Source organism: Oncorhynchus mykiss, chromosome 12 (genome assembly GCF_057628025.1).
Source record: "Oncorhynchus mykiss isolate SJ-2025 chromosome 12, ASM5762802v1, whole genome shotgun sequence".
Taxonomy (NCBI): Eukaryota; Metazoa; Chordata; class Actinopteri; order Salmoniformes; family Salmonidae; genus Oncorhynchus; species Oncorhynchus mykiss.
In genome coordinates this window covers 70,854,153-70,872,464 of record NC_143033.1, presented here as the reverse complement: position 1 = coordinate 70,872,464, position 18,312 = coordinate 70,854,153, and the positions used below count along the sequence as shown (strand labels likewise).

General features: G+C 41.1%; 1 protein-coding gene across 16 annotated transcripts in view; it reads left to right on the top strand.

Annotated features, from left to right (window-relative positions):
- The window catches only part of LOC110538088 (homeobox protein Hox-B3a), a 57,301-nt gene that overhangs the window by 30,505 nt on the left and 8,484 nt on the right, over window positions 1–18,312 (top strand). For 6 of the 16 annotated variants that reach the window (XM_090191493.1, XM_036938131.2, XM_021624677.3 and 3 more), the window contains exons 2-3: window positions 1,321–1,520; window positions 17,498–17,564. The gene's annotated coding sequence lies outside the window, so the exon portion shown is untranslated. Of the gene's footprint in view, window positions 1–1,320; window positions 1,521–6,685; window positions 6,862–11,138; window positions 11,634–16,267; window positions 16,444–17,497; window positions 17,565–18,312 lie in introns of those variants that run through there. The other 10 variants (XM_090191495.1, XM_090191491.1, XM_090191497.1 and 7 more) reach the window with 9 other exon arrangements.

Here is an 18,312-nt window from a genome sequence, read left to right as displayed (position 1 = left end):
TTCGTCCTCCCATGGTGGGTTTTCGTTTGCCTTTCTTTGTAGCCTGTCTTTAAAAAAAATCACTGAACATCTCCGTGGTGATTTATATCTTATGGTCATGAGTGATCCTGGTACATTATGCCTTGTAATCTCGTTTTAAATCACAAACCCCTTCGTTTCACTCTCTTCTCTCGTTAATTTAACGGTGCTCACTGGTGCTGAAAACAGCCTGAAAATATGGATCCTCGTTCTGAAAAAAATGCTAAATAGGTTCTCGGCTCGTGGGCTTTTAATGCTTTAATGAGTCTAATTTTTGCACAACAGTTTCTCGGTGTTTGCTGGCTCGCTGTGTATTTTTTTAAATTACAAAGGAGCGGGTCGGTGCCATAGCTCAAACCCTGACAACCAAATAGATAATCAAGAAGACAAATGGCTTCTTTTGTAAGGCGCGGCTCTTGTATTAATTTTCATTTTCTTCTCTTAGAGCAGGTATCGAAAATATAGAGCAGAAGAAAATAACATTCCGTTTGGGTGTTGAACTTTTAAACAAAAGTGTGGCCTCAAATTGGTCTGCTCGCATTCTGTGGAACAGAGAAGATTTTCTATTACTTGCTGGTAGATGTAAGCCCTTGTGCCATATAGCCCCCTCCAATCACTTGATGTGATTATATTTCTCACCATATATTTATGAAATGCCTTTTGAAAACCCCCAGCGTCCTACAGGCCTATGCTATGCCTCAAGACATTGAAGCAAGTCCAGACAAAGATACACACATGGTACCATTGAAATACATACAATGTGATAGGCCTACTATCGAATTCGTTCGTAGTATTTTTGAATGCGCTCTTTTTTAAGTTCTAAAATGTGTTTTCGCGTGAAACTGATGGTAGGCATTACAGCTCACACACATAGATGCACACCATTGATTTTCATGTGGGGCCTTAGGCAATGTCTCTATACTTCTCAGATGGCATGTGATATTATGTCCAAATGTTGTTATATTCACAACAGTTCAAACGTCGTTTATTTGAATAGATACATTGGTCCCCACGCACATGTGTCTTCACACAAAAAGCCCCCAAGCACTTGCATAGTGAAATAAATGAATTTGCGTGTGACATCACATACAATATGCACCTTAGAATTCTATTCTTATCCTTTATTTTTATTTCTTAACTTCTGCTTTCGGAGGGTGAATAGGAGCGAACAGATTTCTAAGGGGCCCCAAAAGTTCACCACCATTATTTGCGGACAGAGCCAAGAAAAATGTGAAAATTATACAGAAAAATCATTAATCACCTCTTCTCTTTAAACACTTCTTCTCCTCTATTGTCATTCAGCAGCACAACTGCACGGACCTTCTGCTAGGAGGGGAGAGGAGTCTTGGAAGACACTTGAAGATACCCCCCCCCCCCTTCTCAACCCAGCACCTTCTTTTTGACCAAGTCTTGCCACAAGAAAACTTTTTTCTTGAAGAAAATCCCCATAGAATCCCAACGCATTGAGAATCTTCGCATTACCGAGGATGGCAGCGACGAAGGTAATGACTTTTGTTTCGTTGGTATGCTTTGGTTGGAGTTTTATTGCTTTATAGCCCTTGCTTTCACAGCCGGGTAACAGGCGCGCATTTGTTATGGTCGGGGGGAAGGCTAGGTAGGTTTTATGGTCGCTTTGATATAGTGTGGGGGCTTTTGGAGCCATGCTGTTGTGTATCCATGATCGGTGTGGAGGGTAGAAATGAAGTTGCGTTTTCCTTAGAATTTGTGCAACTGTTTACTTCTCTTGGGCTCCAAGCATCACCTCTGAAATGGTATTAACATGTCAGACGTCTCTCTCGCTCACCCTCTTCCTCTCTTGCTCTCTCTATTTGTTTCTTATTTCAATGGGCCTATGGTTTTAGTACATTATATATATGGATATGGGTGCGTAGGCTTTGTAATAGGCCTACACCCTCATGCATAATGTTGGCCTTTTGGAATGGACAGCATACATGTCTTCAAAGCTTGACACTGCATTCTTCCAGGGTTCGGATATTTACATTATTAGAATACTGTCCTATAATTGGCCTATTTATATATTTTCGAATTGAATACACTTTTTTAGTGTTACCTGCAGTTAGATTTGAATTTGAATATGAAGGCTAAGTCCTATCGTTTATATACAGGTGCGTAAATGCAACAGAGGCTTGGCTATGAGTAATTAGAGGATCAATTGGTCAAACCAAAATAACGATTCATGGGGGGATACCGAGTGCTAAAAAAATTATAATTTACTTCAAAATAAACGACTTGTAGCACATCTCTGCAGCGCTATTGCATTTAGTAGTTTGCTTAGATGAGCACGAATGCCTCAGAAGTGCATTCACTGCTGGTTGACTCATTCAAATCAGTCTCTGTGGATATATATATAAAAAAAGTCCATAGGTTTTGCTATGGCTTCTGCTCCCTCTGCGGGCCTGTGTGTCATGATGCGTGTTAAAGTAACCGAACACACATTGTAAAAATATAGGGACTGGTATCGAAGAGAGAGGCAGAGAGAAAAAAATCGATGGGTGGAATTGACAACAGAATGGCCTGTCCGAGCGCGAGTTCAACCAGGGGACAGTCACAGACTGACCCTTGGTACCCCTTGACCCCTCGCAGACTGGACACCGCTCCATGTTACATTTCCAACAAAGACCCCGGGCGAGTTAGTCATAACACCGCGGCCAGGTCACTGTAACCTCGGGGCACGGTGCTATCTCGTCTCAGACACCCACGTAAACCAAACAGGGCCTTAAGAAAACAGACAGCGGTGCCCTTCACCAGAGCTATCTAGCTGCATGGATCGTTTTTTTCTTTCTCGTTCCCCTCAGATTCACAAATATATAGGCTAAGCCTCTGGTTGCTTTCGGAGACGTTTGAGTTGTGTCTCACATCTCCTTGATAGGCCTCGCTATGAGTGAGACTGTACATTTCAGCAGCTTCAGCTTTACACAGGAAGTCATGGGGCATTATACCCCCCCCCCTCCCTCTTCCCCCAGATACGACTACTATATGGTATGCCAACGCCTTGCATTGTATCATGCTCCCTCAGTCCCTCTCCAGCCCCGCTCCCTCTCTCCTTGGCCCTAAAACCCCTCCAAGATTTGTTGGAAGCCTCTGCCGCTTGGCCCGGAGAGCTGCGGTGGTGTGGTGCCTGTTTCAGATCACACCGCTAATTGCGAAACAAATAGCCTCCGCGCATTGCTGAATTATTATTGTGGACAGCCATGGAGCGGAGGTCAGCGCCATGTAGTCACATAGATATATAGCTAACGCACGCGCACTTTGTGTGCAAAAGCTGGAAGCGTTTTTTTTAAAGGAGACATTAAGTAAAGCAAAGCACCCTTGTTACTGCTGCCAGCAACGACCCCCCTTCTAACCCACTGTCCACTAATACATAGTACAGTATAACGTTTTACTGTATTATATGTGTAGGGTGTTGTTTTGTGAACACTAATGCCTCAGCTTACATTCATTGTGCACAAATGTTAACTTGCACAAGCTACCTAGAATAGTGGTCTTTTCCCTTTTCATTGTGGACCCCAATATGATGCTGTTTCATCATATAATCACCAAATGCGGAATGTGAAAATAAAAGTAAAGTTCCATGTTACTATTTTAGCGAATAAGTTTTGGTTTCAAGGGTAGTAATGCATGACAATAATGGATAATGAAATGAATAATATCACTGCTCCTATCTATAGCATACTTCTAGCTGGCCTCTTTACTACTCTATTACTTAGCCTACTACTACTAGTATTATTAGAGCCTGCTACTGCTACTACTAGCTGCTACTACTACTAGCTACTACTACTACTACTACTAGCTGTTACTACTTTAAGAATACTGATATTATTACAGCCTACTACTGCTACTACTAGCTACTATTACTACTACTAGCTGCTACTACTTTAAGAATACTGATATTATTATAGCCTACTACTGCTACTACTAGCTGCTACTACTACTACTACTAGCTACTACTACTTTAAGAATACTGATATTATTATAGCCTACTACTGCTACTTTAATTATCCTGCTAATGTTAATAGCACAAATAATGACAGACAGACAGACAGACAGACAGACAGACAGACAGACAGACAGACAGACAGACAGACAGACAGACAGACAGACAGACAGACAGACAGACAGACAGACAGACAGACAGACAGACAGACAGACAGACAGAGAGTAAATACATACAAAGGCTACAGTACATACTAACAGCATCCATAATTCATCTTTATAATTATGATCGCAACGCCAATACCTTGATACCGTTCATCATGTAGGCCTACCTTCATGTTTTATCATATTTCAGACTGGCTTCCATAGATTTAGAATAGTTTTCAGAAGCATACAGTATTGATTGAAACATACCTAAAATAACTCTAGTATAATACCAGGTTATGTTACATACTGGCTGGATGCTGTCCTATGGAGTCCATGTCCTTCTCAGAATATATTTGAAAAAAGATTGTGTGTGTCCTGCCGGCTCTGACAGATTTACGATCCCCAATAAAGGCCGGGATGTTGGGCTTCGTAAATCAATCTCTGCTTCCCCATATAAACCTAGCCTTTAGCAAATCGTTGTGTTTACATAGCCAAACTTCAGCTTTGATTTTCATGGACTGCTGTTTGATATTTTTGTAGATTTATTTTGATTGACTATTTATTACTATGATGATGATGATTATTATTATTATTATGATGTCTTCTGTAAGCAATAGTAACCCACATATAGGCAATTCTTTATTTACACAGTATTTCAATTGCTTTTTTTATGGACACTTCAGTTTTTATATGCAGTTTTATTCAATTCCAGAGTGATTAGGTTAATCATTTACAAGGATAAGGCTTTTGGGTGTTCCCATCGATCACGGACTTTTCTTAGACCTTTTCTTGCAACGTATCCCCCCCCCCCCCTATTATTAGGCTATTATTAGGCCTATATAATCATCACTATTATCCTCAATAAGCTATTGGTGTTGTTGTTGATATCAATATTATTATAACAATTAGGCTACACAATATGGTGCCATTTTTTGTTAGTAGTATTCGTTTGTTGTTCTTATTGTGGTAATCTTGGTTGCGATTGTATGGGCCTACTGTGATCAGTATAATTTATAGCCATCATTAATAGTGCTATCACCCCTGCAAATATTTGATTTAAATTATGTGTGAAATCTTTTGGAACTCCTTGAAATGTGTTGTCAGTTTTGGATTTCTATGTTTCCCAGTCGTACCTTTGTGTCTCCCCTATTCTTTTATCGAAGAGAGCAAATCTACTATAATGATACAATAACGATTGATCTGATATGCACAATTGTATTGTTCTACTCTGTCATCCGCATGTAGGCCTATATTGCGTGCATTGTTCACATTTCCCCCGACCGCAAATATTTCAAAGAACCTGCTGGGCAAAGTTATAGCTGCAAAATAGCTTATCTACACAGCGTTGATTTCTTTCCTAAATAGTTCTGGGTAATTACATTTGATATCAAACCCGTTTGTGCCGTTTTCCCTTCAAGCTGTTTAATTTCTTGTTTACGATATTCCTGGGGAAAAGGGAAGCAGCTTCAGTGTTCTGTTGTTCTCTGGTACTCGTAGGCACAGCACCAAGTCCTGCTATTGTTTGACCTTCAGGATTCTCCTTTAGACATAGCTGCATGGGTTTGTTGGACACAGCCCCAGGTCTATTGTTCTGAGTGAGTGCAATGGCAGAGCACACCAAAGGATTGGTACCATTGTTGCTAAGTGCTTGCGGCAGGGTCTCTCCCCATACAACTCTCTCCTTTCTGCCGCGTGCTACCTGTCTTTTATTCGCTCCATAATGGTCCCTGTAAAAATTAATCACCCTCGTGCCACGGGCTTCCACCAAACTTGTTAATAATTAGATGCCTGCTATTTAGAGATCTCGTTGGCGCAGCTATGTGTGCCATCACTTCACAACTCCTATCGAAGTCATTCGAAAATAAGGATACCACAAAAAGGTAGTTGTTTTCTTTGATCTTTTAGCAATTTTGCGGTATTGAATCACCATCAGTAACGATAGTGCTATTATGAAATTGACTGTGGGTGAAAGAGCGTATTCATCGATTTCATTTCTTCCAGAATGGCCAAAGATGTATTTAATTATTGTGTAAACAAAAGATTTGTGCAAACCAACAAGGGCTTCAACGAATAACATGACATCAATAAAATCAACAATAGACCAAGCAAACAAGTTATTACAACATTGGCTTTTAGTGTACGCCTTCTGTGCATAAATCTATATCTAAATAAGGATGGCTTGTTTTTAATCGAAATAAAAACACCCTTATCTCGAAATACATAAACAGAGGTGAGGAATAAAGACCAAACGAACGCACCCAAGAGTTTCACTATCCTCCTCTATTCGTATCATGTCATCCCTCTCATATGGCCACTTACCACAACTTCTTTCAGTAGCCTACATAGCACACACATAGCATAAGACGTATTTCTCCCTTTCACAAAGAGCTGTAGAGTAAACGGTGCAGGCCTATAGGCTAGTCTTTATTGCATATTTCTGTAAAAGATTTAAGTTAGAACGTGGGCTCTGGAGTGTTGGGTCAGAGTGGTCCGGGGAGCGTGCAAGGAGAGGTACCCCATCCCCTCCTGGTCACGTGATTCATTAAATAATTAATGCAGAGGTTGCAGAATAGATATGTATTCGTCAGGAATATCGCAGACATGGTCTCCTTGTGTCTGACGTGAAATTCAACTGTCCTTTTAAAAACAAGCCCTATAGCGGATGAAAAAAAGAGAGGGGAGAGACACACAGAGGCTGCAATAAAACAAATTTGGACGGGAGTCTCTCGTCGTGTGGACATTGTGAGTATAGCGGAAACGGGGACGCCACTTCCACGCAAGTGCATTGCTGCGCCGTTGGCTTACCCGAGTCAATGAATTATATGCTGTTTGTAATATTGTGGTAAATATGTCAAAAATACTAATCTTGCCGTACTTTGACATCATGCATGTGGTTGCACCCATCATCCCATCGTTTGACTTCAGCCTTGGTTACATGCACAATAGTAGCCTTTACATGTCATAGTACTGCACTGTGTTGCAATGCAATGATAGCGATGTATATATTTTAAAAGCAGCCGTATTACTATTCTCATCCGTCCCCCATCCCATCTCGGTCTTCCTCATGTCTGCATGTCTCTCTCTCCCTCTCTCTTCTTTTCAGCCAGCTACTTCGCTTGATTTATAGTGATATGTGTGTCAGCGGCAGCGGGCTGCCATTGTGTGTTTGTAAGGCAGTTGTGTTGTTTATGGCCGTCTCCACGATAAATCATTTCTCGGGGAAAATGATTGGCGAGTGATGATAAACGGGAATGAGGAAGAGATTCCTGGATCTTCGTTTCTCACTCTGGCTTTTTCGGTGCTTCTTGTCTCTCGCCGGTCGAGAAAAGCGTTTGCCTTTTTCACACTCCTCTCTCCCCCCCGCAGTTGATTATCGCGGGCGATTTACGGCAATGGATCAGCGACTAATATGAAGGCTAAGTAGCTGGAGGTCTTGAGTTACTGCATATGCGATTACCAATTAAGGGAAGATTTGTTTAAATTTGGCAAAACGGGAACGCCTCGTCGCCATGTGAATCTCATAAAAGCGCCAGAGCTCGCCAGCATAGGCCTAGTCATAGCCAGGGGTGTAATACCTGAGCTCCAGACGTTTTTCTGGACAAGATAGATAGACAACTTAATTGGAATTCAAACTTAGTAGGAGAAGAGTAGGGCTATAATTCATCTAGATGGGCTGTGTTGTATAGAGGGGTGGCATGACGAGCATAGCTAAAGGGACTGAAGGATTCATTTTTAGAATATTTTCCGACATATTTTTTCGATACATTTTCTGTGGATTTTGTTCGACCATGAAATGATGCAACATTCGATAACTTATGTCAGTCAGTATGGTGGTGTTTAGCAAACAGAAGATAGTATTTTATTATTATTTAGTGTACTATTGTGTCCATTATGCCATCGAATGTCTGCAGGTTGTGAGAATAGCACAGGCATCATTTTTATTGGTTGTGGTGGCATTTTTTTTTTTGGGGGGGGGGGGGCATATGTTATTTTCTGGGCTAACCGTAGTCAATGTCGTATATGACGCGTTAACGTTATTTTGGTGTGGATATAAAATATGTGTATGCTGCATTGATGCTACTGAAAGAGAAAACTACAAAGACAGACAAAGACTGCAACAGTTTTCCATTTGAAAATGCTTTACTCACATTTTGGTTTGAAAAAGGATGACATTACATATAATGAAATCAGTATGTTGTCGGGTAATTATAATAGGCCTGATAATAACAATAATGATAATAATACATATTTATAATAGAGTGCTTTTTTTTTGTATTCATGAATATAAAAGCAGCTTATAAATGTCATTACCATGGCTGGCTCCTTCCACAATCCTCCCCTTCGCCTCGCTAGTGTAAACCTTTGTGTAACAAAATTAGAACAACTCTGTGGCTCCCATCAAATATTAATGGGCATAGCAGCGAGGGGCAGCACTTTTCAAAATGTATATTCCAGCGGCGCTACTTGTTGTCGGGCGCTGTGTCAAAAACAATATTCCAGCTCATTTCGGTGGATGCTCAGGGGGCGATGAGAAGGGGACATTGTGCGTGTAAGAGATCACGGTTGCTCACTGAAACCGCCTCATGTCTGATTTCAATGACAGCCCAGCGTTGGAAAAAATTATTCCAAATGCCAGTCAGATGGGTAGCTAGGCTGGGTGCTCAGATTCTGGGTGGAAACAATTGTGCATCATCATCATCATAGTAAAAAAACGAACTATTAACATTACGCACAGCTCTAATACACGTAAATAGGCTACAAATAGATTAACAGTAACACTTGTAAGTAACATGTAATGGTAGCAACAGTGGGTTATGAGGCTTCTATAATAGCATCAGTATAATACTATTGCAAATGTTCTATATGGCCCTCCCTGCCTTAACTAGAGGTTGAAAGCTGAAAGTGGGCCCTTTGTTTGAATGGCTCTTCGGTTCGATTCTATAGGATAGGCTACTGCACTTCAAAACCTTTCAACAACCTGCAACTGATTCACGGCGTCCAGATTGTATATGTTTATCTTTATAGGGCTCTATGTGTGTATACAGTAAGTGTGTCGGATTATTGTTTATCATGTGTGTCCCAGACAAGGTCGTTAGAATCCCACCCATAAGAGACGAGGCAGCAAGAGCGCATCTTCCCGCTCAACAGCGTTGGGAACAATACAAATATATGGCAGCCATATTGAGCCCTTCTCTCACAAAAAGGCGCGACCCTCCAAGAATACACCATTCATAAGCATAGCATAGCATAGTTTTTATGTTTACATACTAGTGTTTTGGAGGTAGCTTAAATTCGATTGTTGCACTTTGTTTTAACAATTATAAATGGACTACCACACTGCTTACTACACTCATTGTACTATAAAAACAATAATGGAACCTGTATGTAAAATAGCATGCATGGTACATAACACTGCAGGCGATAAAAGATTCACTAGAACACGATAATTTTCCTGTGGACAAAGAACAAAAGACGTACTATTAATAATTAATTCACGCGTAAATAAGTAACACATGTATCCACCAAATAAAAGCCTGGACAAGAGGGTCCACAAAACGCCATGGGATTGTTTTAATATATCCAAACAAGAGATAATTGTTCCATCTAAAGCCTGTCCTTACCTCGATCTAACGTAGCTCTATATTTGCGATATTTTTCATTGTAAACAAATATCGAAAGCATTAGGTTAACTTTTAAGCAATGGAAATCTAACCATCTAACATATCTTGCACTTATCCAAATGCCTGTAAAACATAAGCGTAATATGTATCCTCTTTATTTCAGTCACATTGACCACCCTTAGCCATAATATTGAGCAGAAATGTAACATAATAGCTTACGAGTAGCCTAATACAATTTCGATATAATGTTACTGAATGACTTGCCCAAAAGCTACACAATAATTTAGCACCCCAAACCATCTATTAAAAACAGGTGAAAATACAGATAAAATATAAATCTAGTGGTCAGATTAGTCTTAAACTTGAGTCTTAAACTTGAAAAGAATAGCTGTTATTTCCCCCAAGTTATATTACTTCTACTATTATTATTATTATCCTTGTGAGTAGTCTATTTCAAACTCCTAATTCTGTTCAGAGGGCCAGGTAGGTAGGTATTGGTTGGCCAGGTAGGTATTTCCCCGGCCTTCAGTAATGCAGGAATGATTACCCCTTCGGAAATAAATCAATATGAAGCCCCGCGCTAATTTATAATGATCTGCAAGAGTAGCAATTCAAAGGCGCATGAAAAATGACCGGTGAAACCGTATCCAGAGGCTGCAAGGAGAATATTCACCCGGCTGAAGAGCTTGCAGGAGAGCGATAAGAGTACTAAGCCGGAAATGTTCAGAAGAAAGGCAAGGTTTTTCATGCAGGACTAAAAATAAATCGGATACTATCGTGGCACATTTGCATCAGCATAATTGAATTTCCCACTATTCGTGTGGGTATCTCTCCCTCCCTCTCCCTACATTATATCTCCTTCTCTCTCCCCCTTTCTTTCTATCTATCCCTCTCTCTCTATTTATTTCTCTCTCTCACTGTGTGCGTGTGTGTGTTTGTGTGTGTTTGTCTGTGTGTGTTTCTTTGTGTTGTCTGAGCGTAGGCAGATAACACTCAGACGCACAAAAGGAACGGCCAAGAAACAAAGCCAAGTGCATCCGACTTAGTCACAAATTCTAAAACGTAATAATCTACATTTACAAACGTTAGTGCAATAAAAACAATCACAGGGTGAGAGCTTTTAAACACATCAAGATAGAGGTAATTTATTTTCATATCCCCTTACTAGCCCTCTGCTATGATGCAAGCCTCTTTCATTCGTGAATAACATACTATCCGCTATCCGCCAACCATCCCCAGCCTAAAAATGAATTTAACTCTGACAAGAAAATGGCAGTATCGGAATGAGGTTGACCACGTTCACCCCTGCAGAAGCCCGCAGGTTGTAATCGCCATATGGCCCGCGTGTCGGCCTCGCAGCCGTGCAGTCAGATCCCTATTGGACAGAATAACCCCTTTGCCTTCTCCACCCTGTGTGTCCTGTCAGTCCACTGGTTCAGTAGTTCACCTTGTCAATCCACCCCGCTCCATGCAAGCAGCTATAGGCGGAAAAAAGAGGCAGAGGGTAGAAGTGGAATCTATCGCCTGCTGCTGACTGCTAAGCCCGAAGGAATCGCATGCAGGGTTCGAAGAGTTCGGAAGTGCAAAGGGGGGCTCCGTGTTCGGGAGTGCTCGGGCTCGGAAGACCCGCTCGTGTTGATGGGTGCGCGCGCGCATGTGTTGTGAGCAGTCCGTCCTGCTCGCTGTTGAGGATATATAGCATTCTAAAGCCGCCATGTAGATTCTCTTTTTTGTTCTGTTTAGTGGAGAGATATCATTACCAAATTACGCACAACGCATCCAAGGTCACCAAAAAGCAAAAAAACGATATATTCCAAGCGCGTCTACAATAGATAATCCCTCAAACGCTGGCCAAGCTTGGCTCGTGAGACCCAGAGAAGTGCTGGAAGTCAGGTAAGGTTTTCAGGCATCTACTGACGCCGGATGCTTGGGCTCTTCCCAGTGTCCTATGCTCCTCTGTAGACAAGTCATTAATTATCCGTTGTGTGACCCATCTTTGGGTGTGCCCGAGCTCGCAAACTTTTGTGTTTTCGAACAGCCGAAGACAGATGCCTTCGAATAGGTAACCGAGGAGGGCTAAAGGGTGACTCGCTGCCCTCACTCTCTTTTCCCTCACCCTCTCTCCATTTTCTCCCTCTCAGTGCATTTCTTTACCTCTCCCTGACTGTCCCCCTTCTTCTTCGTTATACTTCTCTGTCAAGCATTAATATCTGGGCTCCCACACCCCTATTTAAAAGTTTACTCATTGCGTAAAGTGCGGTGCATCAAATGTTAAGAGAGGGGAGTGGGGGACTCGCGGTGTGGGGTGAGCCGTGAATGGATCTGATGGCTAGGTGTAAAAAGAAGATGCATGTGCTCCTGATTTATGACCGTGTGAAAGGATTGCTAACTCTAGCTGCTCCCAATTTACCCTCCGCTTTTTCTCTCTCCCCAGGAATCCCAATATACTATCAAGCCCATCACTACGGGCTCTCTTTGTTATTATTTTCAATATTGCTGTTTGTGGAACAACTGGTGCGCCACACAAACCAACAAATGTCAATTAATGTAGATTAGCGCTATTAATTCTAACACGACCTGGAGGTTCATGGGATATTGAAAGATATTGTATTTCATACTATAACTGTTAACCTCTAGGCGTGTAAAATAGAAGATGTTCTAGTAAAATAGAAAATGTTGACTTCAGAGGACCTCGAGAGCTCACTGATAATAGTAAGATAGTCATTCATAGGCCCTCAGTGAGCCTACACCCACATTGCTAATTATACTTCTCCCATGCATCTCGGTCTGTACATCTGCAAACACCAAATACTTTTTGAGTCTATTAAATATATTGTTTCTATTCTAAATGACCCATCCGTGAAATGTTGAGATATAGATAAAGGCATATGGTCACACAACCTCACTAACAACATGTTCTGTTTGTGGAACAACTGGTGCGCCACACAAACCAACAAATGTCAATTAATGTAGATTAGCGCTATTAATTCTAACACGACCTGGAGGTTCATGGGATATTGAAAGATATTGTATTTCATACTATAACTGTTAACCTCTAGGCGTGTAAAATAGAAGATGTTCTAGTAAAATAGAAAATGTTGACTTCAGAGGACCTCGAGAGCTCACTGATAATAGTAAGATAGTCATTCATAGGCCCTCAGTGAGCCTACACCCACATTGCTAATTATACTTCTCCCATGCATCTCGGTCTGTACATCTGCAAACACCAAATACTTTTTGAGTCTATTAAATATATTGTTTCTATTCTAAATGACCCATCCGTGAAATGTTGAGATATAGATAAAGGCATATGGTCACACAACCTCACTAACAACATGTTCTAACGTTACAAGAACATGAAAATAAACGGTGTAAGAGGACTTTGTACAGCAGGAGATGCAGTAAACGAAGCCATACAATGACATGCAGATGTCAACTTTGCACAACGTTAAACCGTTGTAAACCGATTATCTGCAACTGCCATTTTACAAGTACACATTGTAAACACATTATCTATGCAAACATGATCTAGAAGATCCTCGAGATAAACACGAGCAAGACGTCAGTGAAAAATACATCTTCAAGGCACGTGGACTTGCAACTATATAGGAACCAATGATGCTACACGAACATCGTGCCAACTATAGCTTCTTTAGCCCACAATAAGTAGCTGCGCGCAAAGGGAAACCTAACAAGACACCCACATATGTGGGACACCTGTGTTGTTCTTGTTGTTCTTTCTGGTTTAAAAAAAAATATACATATATTTCATTATTTGTGAACCTGTTTGACATTTTACTGCATTGTTAGGAGCTAATAACATACGCATTTCGCTGCACCCGCTATACCATCTAAACGGTGTACGCGACCAATACACGTTGATTTGATTTGAACATGGTCCATGGGTCATCTCACTACATGACGACCATTGTTTTGACAATACCATTATACTTCCACAAAATACATTTACCTCTATAGACTAAGTTTGTCTATAGGCTATAGTCTGTACTGCATATCAATAGGTAGTTGGATAGCTCGGTGGAAATCATGACCTGGCAGTTTGTGCGTCATGGTGGTGGAAAACTGAATGAAACCACAAAAGTCTAAGTGGCCATGATTTAATTGATTTTATCATACATCACTGACAATATAGGCAAGCTCCAATGGAAAAAGGGAAAGTAAAACTACTGTGTGTCAGTATATAATATCTGACAGCTTTGGACAGCATCCATGTGACCTTTATGCAAGTTATTTGCAATAATAGCATCTGCTTAAGACGCCTTGGATCACGTTGCAACACAGCTATCATTAGCATCATCTCTAAAGAACAAAAGGTGTAATGAAAATCTAAACTTTCAATTTAAGTCGTTTTAATATTGAAAATAGGTCCAGGTTCCAGTAAAGCCGACTATATTCAACCATTAATTACCTAACGCTTGGTCACGTCCCCCCTACCCCATCCTCACATGTCACATTGGCGAGGTTAGCACTTTTTAGTTCCCTGGAGCAGAAAGGGTACTGTGACCTATAAGGCCCCAACCAACGGTCTCCAAGTCAGTGTCCTCTTTTGAATTATCGGTTAAAGATTACCACCTAGAGCCCTTCTCTCATAAAGATTAACCCTGATCGCTCAATGAAACTAGCTGATGGAAGGGATTCCTTGTTGAGCATTTAGAACATGAAGATGTTCTATGTTCTGCAACCAAAAGCCAATATGCTGAACTCCCTCATATGCAGAGAGGTCAGTGGCACTGATGCCATAGCAAGGCATCCATTTCTTCCCTCCCCATTGGCACCTTTCTCTCTCCATTTGCACCTTCAACAAAGGAGGTGAACAAATTAAATAAACACTTAGTAAAATTAGCTAGAACGCCAGCATAAGAACTTAATCTAATGACATTCACTCTAAAAGCACAAAGAGCTAATCTGGCATAGACATATTTGGCCATATGTCTTATTCAAACACTAGCACACCACTTCGGAACTTGCGTAGGTCCTTTTTCACAATGACAACTAGCTCCACGGGGATCGATATAGACATAACGCTCAGGTCACCGGGCCTCAAATGGGAGTTTAATTGTAATCTGGAGATCTTTAGTAGAGGGCTATCTGCGTGGGTGTAAAACCAAGCCCACTTGCTCCACCAGTCGCCCAGTGAGCAGTGCAGAAACCCCTTTTATCACCCAAAGATTGGAGGCAGAGGCCTCGCATCCACACTGGTCTCGCTCTCGGTGGTGTTGAAAATCTCATGTCATCCGGCAGAACGGGAGAGAAAATAAGATGTGTCATGACTCTCCTCGTTTAGAACAATTTGTCGCTTGCCATTTGGGATGCCAGTCGTTAGATCTCATTGCATTTCAAAGTGGCGGAATTCGGCGAATGGACTCAATAAAAACGACACCCTCCCAGAGATTGGGAGAAAAATATATTTTTTGGGGGTGGGGGGTGCCATGCAACATGGGGCAAAAGTCAGAGAAGCAACCAATCCGGAAAAGGTGAAAGAAAATATATTTCTCCGTCGTTTTGGAGGCATCAAACAAGGGGGGAAGAGTAGCCACAATTCTATCAAAACCAGAGTATGTTGACGTACGCGCATCACGTGAGCACATGATACCGGGGCATTATTTTGGATTTGGAAAGGACCTTATTGTTGCTTGCTGGCTGTGTTTTCGCCCAGTCACTAACTCTGCTGTTAACAACTGCCTGGTAATTACACAACAAATGGGATTTCGGCGTTTCGCTGATTTCCAGACGCCCATGCGGCTTCTTTGAAAGCCTTGGACAGCAAGGCCCGGATTAATACATAAATATAATACATTAAGAGAGGACTGCAAAGTAGACTTCTTCCGTTGATTGATCATTAATCTGGTGAGTTATTGCTCTTCAACGCAAAGGTCACTTGGAAAACCGAACGCCAATCCGTCACATCGAGATGTAGCCCCGGTGCATGCTTGTTAATTTCGCGTGTTTTGCATAAACATGTTGAAGTTGTGATGGTGGAGAACCGTTTGTCGGTAAACGAATGGCTACGGAGGGAGTGAGGGAACCATGGCCAGACGCAGGCTGGTGAACGGACAGCTAACGGAGTGTTGAGGGGGGAGGGAGGGGGGTAATAAAGTTGGACAGAAACTGTTTGTGTACCAGGGCTCTAGTGTGGAGCTACAGGGCTGTGGGATTTGATCATTGGCATAGATTTCATAGAAATTTTCCAAGCAGGCAGCATTCCCCATTCCCCCTAATGCCCGTGCATCCACTTAATATGCATTTTGATAAATTATTCAGGAGCCCTTTGTTGCAACCCGTGCAGAAACGAACCAGCCAAATCCCTATGTTGTTTATCTCCGTTATTCCAATAGCCCTTTGCACATGCCAGGCTTTTTGGATGATGTTCGTTGAATTAGTGCTTGGTTAGTCGTCATTTCTTCTGAATTTCCTCGCTCCCTGGCTTCTTTCAACATTTTTCCACAAAAAAAAAATTGGCTCATCAGCTCTTCTGCTTGTAGCTGCCTCCTCCCTTTGTTCTGAGCGTGCAGCGTTGCTAGCTGCGGGGGCTGTAGCACCCTGCACTTTGTAGGTAACTTTACGTTAGTCCAGTAGGGCTCCGGGTCGAGCGAGCTATCGGTGCTGAAAATCTTCAAAACTACCAGGGTAGCAGTGGAGTAAAAACCGGGGCAACAGGGATGGAAGCGAGCCAATGCTGTGCGTGAGTGCGGGGATGCAATAAATAACTTTATATCGCTATAGGCCGCAAAGTCGGGGAGGTCGGGGAATCCTCGTTTTGATTTATGTGTTTGGGGTAGCTGTCAGGAGCCGGCGAACGAGAGCGTCCAACGTTTTTATTCCACTTTTAATAAGAGCTACTATGCAGACCATCATGGCCATTTGATTTCATTTCTGCTCCGGCCCTGTCTCTGGATAAAGCCCTTTATGTCTACTTTTACTCTGAAACTGGATATAGTGCTACATTTACCTAGACTTTGGGATTATTTTCCCAGAATGGTGGGGCTTTTATTTACGGTGTTTCTCAGTGGGCGCTACACTTTCGTTTATTTTCGATTTCATTCGTTGAGCTGTTCCGTTTATTGGGACTTTGTAAGATATTTATCACCTTCATAGCTATCTATATTATAATAAGGATATTTTTTTCCCTTATTATTGTGTTTATTATTTTCCTTATTATTAGCCTGTGGATATTATTGTTGTTGTTCTTATTAGGCTATTAGAATATGATTGTCATTAGAACATATGTTCATCCCCACTGCCTTGATTGCTAAATTAATAATAATGAGTCATAATGTCAACATAGCAACAACTAGCCTACTATTATGGATGATTATAATATGATTACATCAATATCCACACAATTGCTTTTAGATGTATTAACATTGCGGGAACATTTTTGTTTATTTATTCAACATGAACCTCACTGTCGTGTGGATTGATTGACTCCAGATGTAGGCCTACCACGCGAGATTACGGAATCTCAAAAATAAATAATGAGAAATATGATATGCAATCTGATAGATAATTGAAATCAATACAATGGGCTCATGAGAACACACTGGATTCTATCCTTTGGCTTTGCATTTATTCCGTGATTCCACGGGAATAATTTAAGGTTAACGATATCTGTCACCTGTGGTAAACTCTCAGGTTGCCTGTGTGTTCGATTTGTAGACAAGAGGTCATATGCACTGTATTGGATTTTTTTATGACCTCCTTTGATTGCATCTTTCTATTTTTTCCCTCCTCTGCAGTTCCCTCAAGCCTTCAGGAAGCTGTATTCTTGCATAACATCCAGTGATAAGAAGCAACATAATCTCGGTAAGTCACCCTATGACAAGTATATACACAGTGCAAATGATTATTTGCTCCTTATTATGAATATGAATGAAAAACGGATGTGCGATTGAATGCAATCTCTTCGATGAATATTTTCATTATCCCATTGAAATGATATTTTTGAACATAAGAAAACATACTTGAAAGTAAATATGTTTTTATTGGAATGAAGTATGCATACATCGCATACATTCAACAATGATGATTTAGTCTGCATATGACATTCACATAATCGGTAAACATTTCCTATGCCAAGAGTGTTTATTCTAATCTTCTCTAGTGTGGCATGCATGTAGCCTGTGAGAATGGCGTGTGATATATTTTTTGAGGCGTTGGAATATAAGTATGAGCTTTTAAATTGAGCTTTAAAAAAACACAAAAAAAACATCTCATGCATAAACCACCACAGATGAATCAAAATCATTGTCAAAATGGTGGTGCATGTGTGTGTCCTTGTGTGTGCTTGCGCTCTCTTCTTTCGATGAGTCAATGAATGCCATAGTGTAATATCTGGAGAAAAAACAAACATTGTGGATGATGAAAGTATGGTCGTGTAGCGTTATGTAGATTAGCCATGCAATAAAATCGTAGGGTAACTCACATAGTCAAATAGGCACAGAGGTGGCAATGTCCTATTGTCCAAAATAGAAAACGAACACTTTCAATATATATAATAAATAGATTGGCTATGTCTTTCAATGTAAGGGGTCTGTCATATGAATACAGTAGA